The sequence below is a fragment of the Impatiens glandulifera genome, chromosome 4 (assembly GCF_907164915.1).
Source record: "Impatiens glandulifera chromosome 4, dImpGla2.1, whole genome shotgun sequence".
NCBI lineage: Eukaryota > Viridiplantae > Streptophyta > Magnoliopsida > Ericales > Balsaminaceae > Impatiens > Impatiens glandulifera.
The window spans coordinates 21,742,328-21,753,137 of record NC_061865.1 but is presented as its reverse complement, the minus strand read 5'-3'; the positions used below and the strand labels follow the sequence as shown (position 1 = coordinate 21,753,137).

The following is a 10,810-nucleotide window of genomic DNA, read 5'->3' as shown; positions in this document are numbered from 1 at the left end:
TTATTTGTTGGAGATCATAAATCCATCATCTCATATTGAGTTAATTCTAAATCATGATCTAGAATCTCAAGTTAAGGTAATTCCAAATCATGATTTAGAATCTCATGCTAAGTTTCATAAAGTGGCAGGCGTGCTCGAACTTTCCACGTCCAAAATTACATACTCGAGATTCCAACATGTTTATCTCTAATACTATGGTGTCATCCTAGCAAGAGATGATTGAAAAGACCTCTAATAAGGATGGCATATACTATTTATAACAACCCCACCAAGGTAGTAAAACTGAAAGATAAAACATGTTAGTGAAAATTTAATATCTTTGAAACCTAAACAAGAGAGTATTTATATGTTAATAGAAGATTTACCAATAAAAAATATTGCAGTTAAATATCTTTAAAGTAATACCTTAGAAATTGAGAAACAAAATATTACTTTACCGAATTTATAACTTTATCGATAATATAATATTTTCTTACCTTACTGAAGTTTTATACAGTATTTATGTACACTATTACAATACAATACGATACATTCTACTTAAAACCAGAATCAATCACATGCAATGTATTTAATCTAAAATTACTTTTGTTATGATCAATTATATCTAAAAACTAGATTTATGCATATAAAAGTTTTATATAGATAACTTCAAATCTCTATTACTTAAACAACAAATCAGAATAAGATAATTAAAATAGAAAATTATGAAGTTAGTACATTACCATACTTTATTATAAGATGTTAATAATAGAAATCGACTTGAGAATTTCCGTAAAAAAAACTTGTATACCACTAAAAATTAAACTAAATACAAACTAGAGTTTGAGACAAATTTACATCTAAACTAGTCAAAAGATTCAAATCGATAAAAGTGTGGAAAGATGTGTGGAGTGGTACTTGAATCTTCCTCATTTCCTTCTTTGATATCTTCTACTTAATCATCAATTGAGTAAAGGAAGTATCAACATCTTATCTAGTTGAACTCAATTATGTAAACGAGAAAAGCTTAGAACTTGGATTTGTAGGGTTTTACCTCTAAAAGAAGATGTCCTTTTAGAAATTCTCGACGGCTCAAGCAAAACTAAAGTCGAGGAGAGGGTTTGGAAATAGTTTTCAGCCAGTAATTGACGCGCCTCAATTAGAACCTCACTAGCTACGTCATTGCCCCAAGCGCAAAGATACTTTTCTACTTCCCATTCTGTCTCCTTTTATATTTGTTTCAATTTTCCTCATTCTTCTAACTTTTTGATGTGTGACAAAGTAGAGTATTTGATTTTCTGGTTCGTCGGAATTGGGGAAATCAAGTTAAAATCAAACATATACGGTCTCCTTCCTCTAGCGTCCGATTCTTCTACCTCTAAAATTCACAAATTAAATTAACCCTATTTGAATGATATATCCATTGCCTTTAACATTTGTTGAGGCTATGATTCGACGATTCAACTTCACGTTCACTAATCCGTGTTCGGTCCACATATTTAATTTGTCACTTTTTAACAAATTATTAATAAATTGATAGTAATTAACTTATAAAAATTATAATAAATTAAAAAATTGAATACATTCAATTTTTTAATTTCTCTTTTAAGTCATTATAAAATTAGTTACATAATTAACAAATTTAAATTAATTTGAATTTATAAATTAAATCAAATTTCACCATTAAATTTACATTTGAAATTTATGTGAATTTCATTTGATTTTATTATCCACATGATCATTTCCATTATATAATTAGTCTAAAATTTCAACAAACCTCCACATTAATAAAAATTGAAAGATTAACCCGATAAAAACATTTAATTTACTAGTTGATTAATAGATTCGATGTCTATGAACTATTCTGCCTTTTATGTAAATGATTATACACTTTCCACATAGAGTCTTCCTAATACACGTCAAACTCTCATGGTTGTGTCCATTTTTACCACGGAACACACGCTTGATTATGTGAGAGAGTTTAGAATTGGTTCGTACAATTATTTCGAAATGATCCCACTTTTCACTCACATAGGTGATTTCTTTGTTTACAAAAAAAAATCATTGAAAACTATATATATTATTATCCTTGTTAAAATATATATTGTTTATCATAAACCATATCTTCAAAATGAAGGAGATAGTGAATCTTAACTATTTTTTGTTTCAGAAAGTTAGAACAATTCCCTATAGTTAAAACATTTATTTTTAACTTAAGATTTTCTTAGTGGAAACAATTAAGGTAGCTCAAGTATCAAACATCGATACTTAAGAGACCAAAGATTACGCATTGATGGAATTATCTTTTATTTTCTAAAATCAACGAAATAATTTTATAAACATACAATGATTTACATCACATTTTTTTTATTTCTTATAGAAAAACATCATAAGATTATATACGATCTATATCTACAGCCATTGAAGGGTCTTTTATATTTACACAACATTCTTCTTTAGGCTTAGCTATCGGGGGGACTTTTTTTTTGTAATGTCTTCATTCACTTTGAAATATTTTTTGTACATTTCAGACTCTGTAAAAATTATGTATACTTGCTAGAAAATAGGTCTAGAATCGATGTTTTGTTTCTCCAACACGCCTAATAGATATAACAGTTGTTGTGCCATATTTTTAAAAGTTTAGGAGACTTTGGATGTCAATATCTGTAGTTTGAAATTAGAATAGTTTATTAGTCTCAACAACATATAAGTATATACTAATGGAAGTAAAATTGTTAATAAAGTACATTTTATTTATTTGTTGGAGATCATAAATCCATCATCTCATATTGAGGTAATTCCAAATCATGATCTGGAATCTCAAGTTGAGGTAATTCCAAATCTTGATCTGGAATCCCAGGTTGATTTTCATAAAATGGCAGGTGTGCCTTAGCTCTCCCAATTCTAAAACCACCTACTCAAGATTCCAACATGTTTATCTTTAACACTATGGTGTCATCCTAGCAATAGATGATTGAAAAATATTTTTAATAAGGATGTCATACACCATTTACAACAACCCCATCGAGATAGCAAAACTAAAAGAAAAAGTAAACATGTTAGTGAAAACTCAATATCTTTCAAACATAAACAAATGAGTATTTATATGTTAATACAAGATTTACCAATAAATCACGAAATATCAACAAATAGATTAAGAAACTCAAAAATCACATAAATAAAGCAAATTCGGTCAATAGCTTTGGAGATTTCCTATATGAATTTTGAGGTGATTTTCCGGCGACGAATTCTTGATATTCTTCTCTAAGAACGTGCACATCATTTCACTCAGTAATAATAACAAATCATAAACTCAATCACATTACCGGAAAATCAAGAAACATTATTTGTCGATTGAAACACGATCGGCACAATCGACACTGTTGGTACATCACAATCGATGGCACAATCAACATGGTTGGTATAGTACAATCGACGGTACGATCAGTACGAACGTCACAATCGGCACGAACAACACGATTCACAAAGTAAGTCTTGATAACCCTAAATCTCTCAAAATTTCGTTGGTAGCTTTTTTCCTAATTGAGAGCGTCGGTGTGTTCTATAATCTATGGTGTTCTAGGAAGGTTGCATTTCGAAACGATTTTGTCGCTAAATCGTTAGGGATTCTGAATTGTCCTATTTCTGCATTTATTCTGCTTTATTATTTTGTTCTTCTCTTTACCAAGCTTCTGATGCATTCTAAAAAAGGAGAGATTGTTCTTAATAAGGAGAAAGTTGAGCATATAACAATTCAACTCAATATTCATTATCATCAGGACTGAAATTTGCTGAATAAGGAAGAATATGAAGAGATAGTAAACTGGTCAGTGGCTATAATGAGAGAGCTGATGAAGACCCCTAAATCGAAGACCTATACTATCAGGAGCAACTCTACCTAGAAAGTAAATGAGGTATGGATTAAAAATGTAGGAAAAAAAAGCTGAAGACCATGCCTACAAAGGGAAAATCTTCTTGGAGGATGTTAAAACAAAAGTGGAGGTACTTAATTCTCCTTTTGAATTTAAACTTCCCAATGAAGTAGAAGAAAAGTGCATAAATGATTGTGAAAATGTGGTGGTAGGGAATTATATTGGAAAAACAAAGTATCATTCTCAATCACTAAAGAAGCTTTAATGAGACAATGGAAGGAAAATAGGCTAGAGAAGATCTCTATAAAAATTCATGATCTCTACTTTCTTCAATTCAAGAATGGGTCGAATCTGGATGAAATTCTAAAACATGGGCATACATATATTGGATCCAACTGCATGTAGTTGAAAAGATGGTCTGAAGATTTGAACATATTAAGTAAACCTAAGGAGACAAAACATATATAGTTCAAGCTTTGGAATATCTCTGCACACATGTACAAAGAAGAAGTTATTAGTCATTTTGTAGGGTTATTGGGAAAACAATTATACATGGACCCAATAATAGAAGGAGGAGAGCATTTATCCTTTGCTAGAGTTAACATAGAGGTGAATCCTCGTAGTATATTTCCGAATAATATGACAATGGTCGACAGAAAAGGAAAATCTAATGTCATGGGAATCACTTATGAGTAAAAATCGGACAGGTGTGCATTCTGCAATACATTCCAACATGCCAGCATAAAATGTGCTCAAGCTATGGAAGATGAACATAAGATACTGAAAGGCTAAGAAGCAAAAAAATTAGAAAAAAGAAACAGGGGAATCTAAAAGCAAAGAGAAAGAAGTATAAACCAATGAGGACTCTGAAAATGAAGAAAGCAATGAAATTGAAGAAAATATATTAAGGGGGTTTCTGTTGAAGAAGAGAATAAAGGTAGCAATAAAATAGAGAATGAAGAAGATAAAGGAAGTTGATTCTCAAACAAGTCAAGCTGTAATACAGAAAACTAGAGAGGAGGATACTTAGAATAATCAAACTGAAGTAGATGTTACTAAGGCTGTTGCAGAGGATACTATAGATGAAGTTGAGGGAAACAAAGACAAGAATCCTGAGACTGATCTAGAAATTCAAATTGAGAACAACAAGGTGAAGAGCTCAGAAATCCTGAAAAATAATTCTTTCTATCAAATCAAAACAGGTTCACATAAAGAAAGAAATCAAAATGAGAATATGCATCATTCATCAACCTCTTCAGTTCATCCCCCTTTTATTGCAAGAGGAAGGGGAAGAGGAAGGACAAAGGGAAGAGGAAGGACAATCTGTTGATACAACAAGTTGGTATGGAAATAAAAAATTCTGATTGAGATAATTAGGATTTGATACAGTTTATAATCTTTGTTTATAATCTTTGTTTGTATGTTTGATTGATACTAATCATTTTCTTTAAGGTCTTTTGATTGTCATCATTTAATCAAAGCTAAGGTTTGTCTATCTTTGATCATTGACCTCCCACTTTTTAGATTTTAAACCGTTTCCCCCCCCCCCCTAAAAAAAATGATTTACTAATAAAAAGATTAGAGGTCTATAAAATAGGATTGTTGATTTTTTTTTCCATTTTCCAAAACTTTCAACAAATAATGTTATTGTGAATTTGCAAAAGTTAAGATTCTTTATTTTGTCAATATCCATTAAGGATTTTAGAATTTTGAACTTGCATTAATATAATACTTGTATAAGTATTCATAAATACAAATAGATATATACTAATTTTCCAAAAATATTTACTTGCATCTTGAATTTTGAACTGTTCATAGAAAATTTAAGACAACATAGACAACAAAGTCATTTTAAAACCATTGTCTGCACTTCTGTCATTTAATACCGTCGATATTATAGAATTTGTTTAAGGAGCTCCCTTTGTTTCATTTATGAAACATCTTATCCACCAAGCCCTCAATAATACAACATATATAGGGTCATGTGTGTCAGTCTCAATGGACTTAACTATGTCAATTTTTCCTCTAGGAATGTTGAGCACGGACTAGACAAGGTCTCCATCAATAAGGATCTCATCATAGTTGGCCAATACCAAAGATCACTTATTGACGTCAAAAATTGTCACGACGTGTTTGGATAAATGAACATGGCATTTGGAGACGCCCAATGTAAGAAGGGAACCAAACCCGATTTCCTTGACAACTTCCTTCTATTATTCAGAAAGGTTTTGAATAAGGCTGAAAAGGCATTCGAGAGGTTCTGGTTTTAAAATTATATTCCTTCTTTTTGGGGATTTGGTATTTCTTTATCGACAGTTGTAGAAGTGAGAATAGACAATGCTTCAATTGTTTTCGATGACTTCGTCTTCCTCTTCCTTACATATTGCTTCTTTATAACCCTACAAAATAAAATTATCATTAAAAGAAAAAAACAGTAATTTATAAATGAAACGAAATACACTAATAATACATTAATGAAAAATACTAAAAACGCAATATTAATCAAAATACACCACCTCTATGATTTATCATCGGCGTTGTTGTTGGATACAAGGACGATTGCGTTGATGTTGTCAAATACAAGGATGCTTTCATTGTTTTTAAATACCACCAAGACAATTTCTTGGATGTTGGATAACACCATAAACATGTCATTGTTTTCGTTTTGTGCCATTTTTGCAAGTAGACTGTAGTAGAGAAGAATTGTCTTAGAGTTTCAAAAATCATTGAAAGAGAAAGTGAATAGTGGGAGTATAACATAATTCTTTTATTCATTTAAATTATTACTTCAGTGAAGTTAGCTTCCCTTCTCTTCACGACTGTTAGCGATTTAAATAAAAGTGAAGCAAGCGCACTAGAGTGAATATAACTTCACTTTTCACTTTTATTTACAATGTAAAAAATGTGAAGCAAGCGCACTTCAGTTAAGCTAGCTTCACTCCTATTTAAATTGTAAATAGAAGTGAAAGAAGTTCACTAGAGTGAAGCTAACTTCACTTTTATTTACAATGTAAATAAATGTGAAGCAATTGCACTCTAGTGAAGCTAACTTCACCCTATTTACATTCTAAATAAAGTGAAGTTAGCGCACTAGAGTGAAGTTAGCTTCAATTATACTTAAAATATAAAAAAAATGAAGGAAGTGCACATAAGTGAAGATTGTTTCACTAAACTTTTTTTTACCTTTCATTTCACATTTAAAAGGAAGTTAAACTAGCTTCACTTCCTTTTATGTACCTTCTTAACTTCCTTTTACATTGTAAAAGGAATGTAAAATGGAGTGAAGTGAAACAATCTTCACTATTTTGCACTTCCTTAGTTTGAATGCCGAAGGAAGCGATGTTATTTTTGGATTCCGGATATATACTTTTTTAACCCAAATGTGATTCGTTAATATTATATTAAATCTGATTTCTGATTGGTCCAGAACAGGGAGAAACACCTAATTTGATAGCTGAAGAACCACATTGCAACCAAGGACTTGAGAGGAAAGATTGGGAGGAGGTGGTACTTTAATCTTCCTCCTTTCATCCACTTGAATCTTATATTGAGTAAGAGAAGTATCAACATCTTATTTTATCGGATCCAAAAATCTAAAAATCTAAAATCTTAAGATATGGATTTATAGGGTTTTACTTCTAAAAGAAGATGCCCTTCCATAAATTCTCTACGGCTAAAGCAGAACTAAAGCCGAGGAGGGGGTTTGGAAATAGTTTTCAACCAGCAATTGACGCACCTCGGTTAGAACCTCACTAGCTGAGTCATTGCCCCAAGCGCAAAGATGTCTTTATACTTTCAACTCTCACTCACTTTATATCTGCTCCCACTCCCCCTTCTCTTTTATCTTTCCGATGTGGGACGAATTACATGTCTCATCCTGTCATCCATACTCTGTTTCTTTGTAAAAAAGGATAGGTCATACAATTAACAAAACGTAGCTTCTTTGTTTCCCTCTCAATCTCTATCTCATAAAACCATTATTGTGCTAGAGGATCTTCTTAAATCTAAATCTAGTTTTATTTTATGTTTAAAAAAGACTAAAAAACATATTAATGGGTTTTATATAAAAAAAAAACGTTTTTTTCTTTTTGAATTTTAAGAAGCTATAAATTTAAAATACCCTTCCTCAACTTAAGTTAAGACATTTTAGTGATAATTGATATTTTAAAAATTAAACTTAAAGAGACTTTTTTTTATCTTAAATAAGATTTTTGATAGTTGAACGAAACTAATTTTTTTCCTTCTCTAAGAAAACACAAAAGTGATGAAATGATGAACATGGTGGATTATTAGTGTTTTTTCCTCCTATTTATGATGAATAATTTGAAATGAACTACTAACAAAGATTCTGACCTTAGCCTTATCAAACATGGAGCCAAAAACTACATCAATAGTAGTAGCGTCCCATTTTCTTAGTTATTGAAATACAGAGACACAACAATTGATAATAAAGTGTCAATCCTCATGGTTGGACATAAAAAAATGCATAATCTAAACACTACTTTTTAATTTTTTGAGAAAATCTTCTTACAAACCCTGAAATATGATTTGCTTAAAGATGATTTTGGGTTATTAGTGGAGGACTGTCTTTCCATCGTGAGGGGTATGAAAACAAATGTAAGATAGTATAAGGGAGAAGAACAATATTGTGGGTCACGAGTTTATGACACACTACTTATTTTGTCCTTTTTTTTACAAATTTTTATTATTTTATTGAGAAAAATATAATATTTCGAATATAAATATTTAGAGTAACTCTTAATTTAAAATGGTAGAAATATATAATACGGTATCTACATAATCAATCACATAACATCATTGTATATTATATGTAATGTCTCTTTCCTAATTTATTTTATCTTAATTATTTTTTTTCTTCCCTAATATATATTTCTCACTCCTAATATTATATATATATATATATATATATTTATATATATATATTTATATATATATATATATATATATTTATATATATATATATATATATATATTTATTTCCCTTTCTTAATTAACTTTTTTTTTGTCAAGAAGGTAAGAATTAATAATATATATAAATACAATGTTTATTATATTATATTAAAATAACAAATATTTATTATAAATTTTAAACATATAAATACATATATTTAAATAATTAATAATATAAATAATTATATTCATACAAAAAGTAATAAATTTTAAAAATAAAAAATAATTTAACTATATTAACTCATTATATTTATATATATATATATATATATAAATATAATAACTCTTAATTTAAAACAACAATCATCAAAATCATTATTTAATTTCTCTTTTCTAATTTGTTTATCTTTATTATTATTTTTTCTTTTTTTAATATATATATTTCTCTCTCCTAATATATATTATATATTTCTCTCTTAATATATATATATATATTTTCTCTCTCTTAATTTCTCTTTTTTTGGGAAGAGACAAAACTGAAAGATATTTAAAAAACCTTTGCATATACCCCATCTCAAAACTTCAAGTTTTTTTTGGGTTTTTTGGGAAAGATAAAAAACCGAGAGATATTTGAAATACCTTCGCAAATACCCCATCCCAAAACTTAAAGTTCTCTTTTAATTTTTTGGGGAAGAGCCAAAACCGAGAGATATTTGAAAACCTTCGCAAATACCACATCCCAATACATAGAATAATTTTATGTTTTTTTTATAGAGAAAACCGAGAGATATTTAAAAAACCTTTGCAAATACCCCATCCAAACACTAAGAATTATTTTCTATTTTTTGGGAGGAGAGTCAAAACCGAGAGATATTTAAAAACCCGTCGTAAATATTCCATCCCAACACTTAGAATTATTTTATGATTTTTGAGGAAGAGCCAAAACCGAGAGATATTTGAAAAAATTTCACAAATATCCCATCCCAACACTTCGAATTATTTTTTATTTTTGGGGAAAGAGACAAAACGAGAGATGTTTGAAAAACCTTCGCAAATATCTCATCCCAACACTTAGAATTATTTTCTGTTTTTTTGGGAAAAGCCAAAATCAAGATATATTTGAAAAACCTTCGCAAGTACAAATCGCAACACTTATAATTATTTTCTGTTTTTTTGGGAGAGCCAAAACCAAGAGATATTTGAAAAACCTTCGCAAATACCCCATTCAAACACTTAAAATTATTTTGATTTGGAGGAAGAACCAAAACCGAGAGATATTTGATAAATCTTCGCAAATACCACATACCAATACTTCAAATTATTTTCTAATTTTTGGCGGGAGAGCCAAAACCGAGATATATTTGAACAACCTTCTAAAATACCTCATCGCAACACTTAAAATTATTTTATGTTTTTTTGGAGGAGAACAAACACCGAGAGATATTTGAAAAACCTTCACAAATATCAAAATTTAATACTTAAAATCATTTTATATATTTTTAGGGATGAGTCAAAACAGAGAGATATTTGAAAAACCATCGCAAATACCCTATCCCAACACTTAGAATTCTTTTTTGTTTTTTTGGGAAGATTCAAAACCGAGAGATATTTGAAAAACCTTTGCAAATACCCATCCCAAAACTTAAAATTATTTTTTGTTTTTTTGGGGAAGAACCAAAACCAAGAGATATTGGATAAACCTTCGCAAACACCCCCATCCCAATACTTCGAATTATTTTATGTTTTTTTAGAGCCAAAACCGAGAGATATTTGAAAACCTTCACAAATACCCCGTCCCAACACTTATAATTATTTTATGTTTTTTCAGAGCCAAAACCGAGAAATATTTGAAAAACCTTCGCAAATACCCTCCTAACACTTAAATCTATTTTCTTTTTTTTTTGGGAGAGTCAAAACGAGATATATTTGAAAAACCTTCACAAATACCCCATCGTAACACTTAAAATTATTTTATGTTTTTTTGGGAGAGAGACAAAATGAGATATATTTGAAAAACCTTCGCAAATACCAAATCACAATACGTAAAA

At 29.6% G+C, this 10,810-nt stretch overlaps 2 non-coding genes across 2 annotated transcripts; both read right to left on the bottom strand.

Moving 5' to 3' along the window:
• Positions 1–1,038: 1,038 nt before the first annotated feature.
• LOC124937119 lies at positions 1,039–1,180 on the bottom strand. The gene has a single exon (XR_007099230.1). It is a non-coding gene; the product is annotated as a U4 spliceosomal RNA (small nuclear RNA).
• A 6,314-nt stretch (positions 1,181–7,494) lies between these two features.
• Positions 7,495–7,634, bottom strand: LOC124937117. The gene has a single exon (XR_007099228.1). It is a non-coding gene; the product is annotated as a U4 spliceosomal RNA (small nuclear RNA).
• Between the last annotated feature and the right edge of the window lie 3,176 nt (positions 7,635–10,810).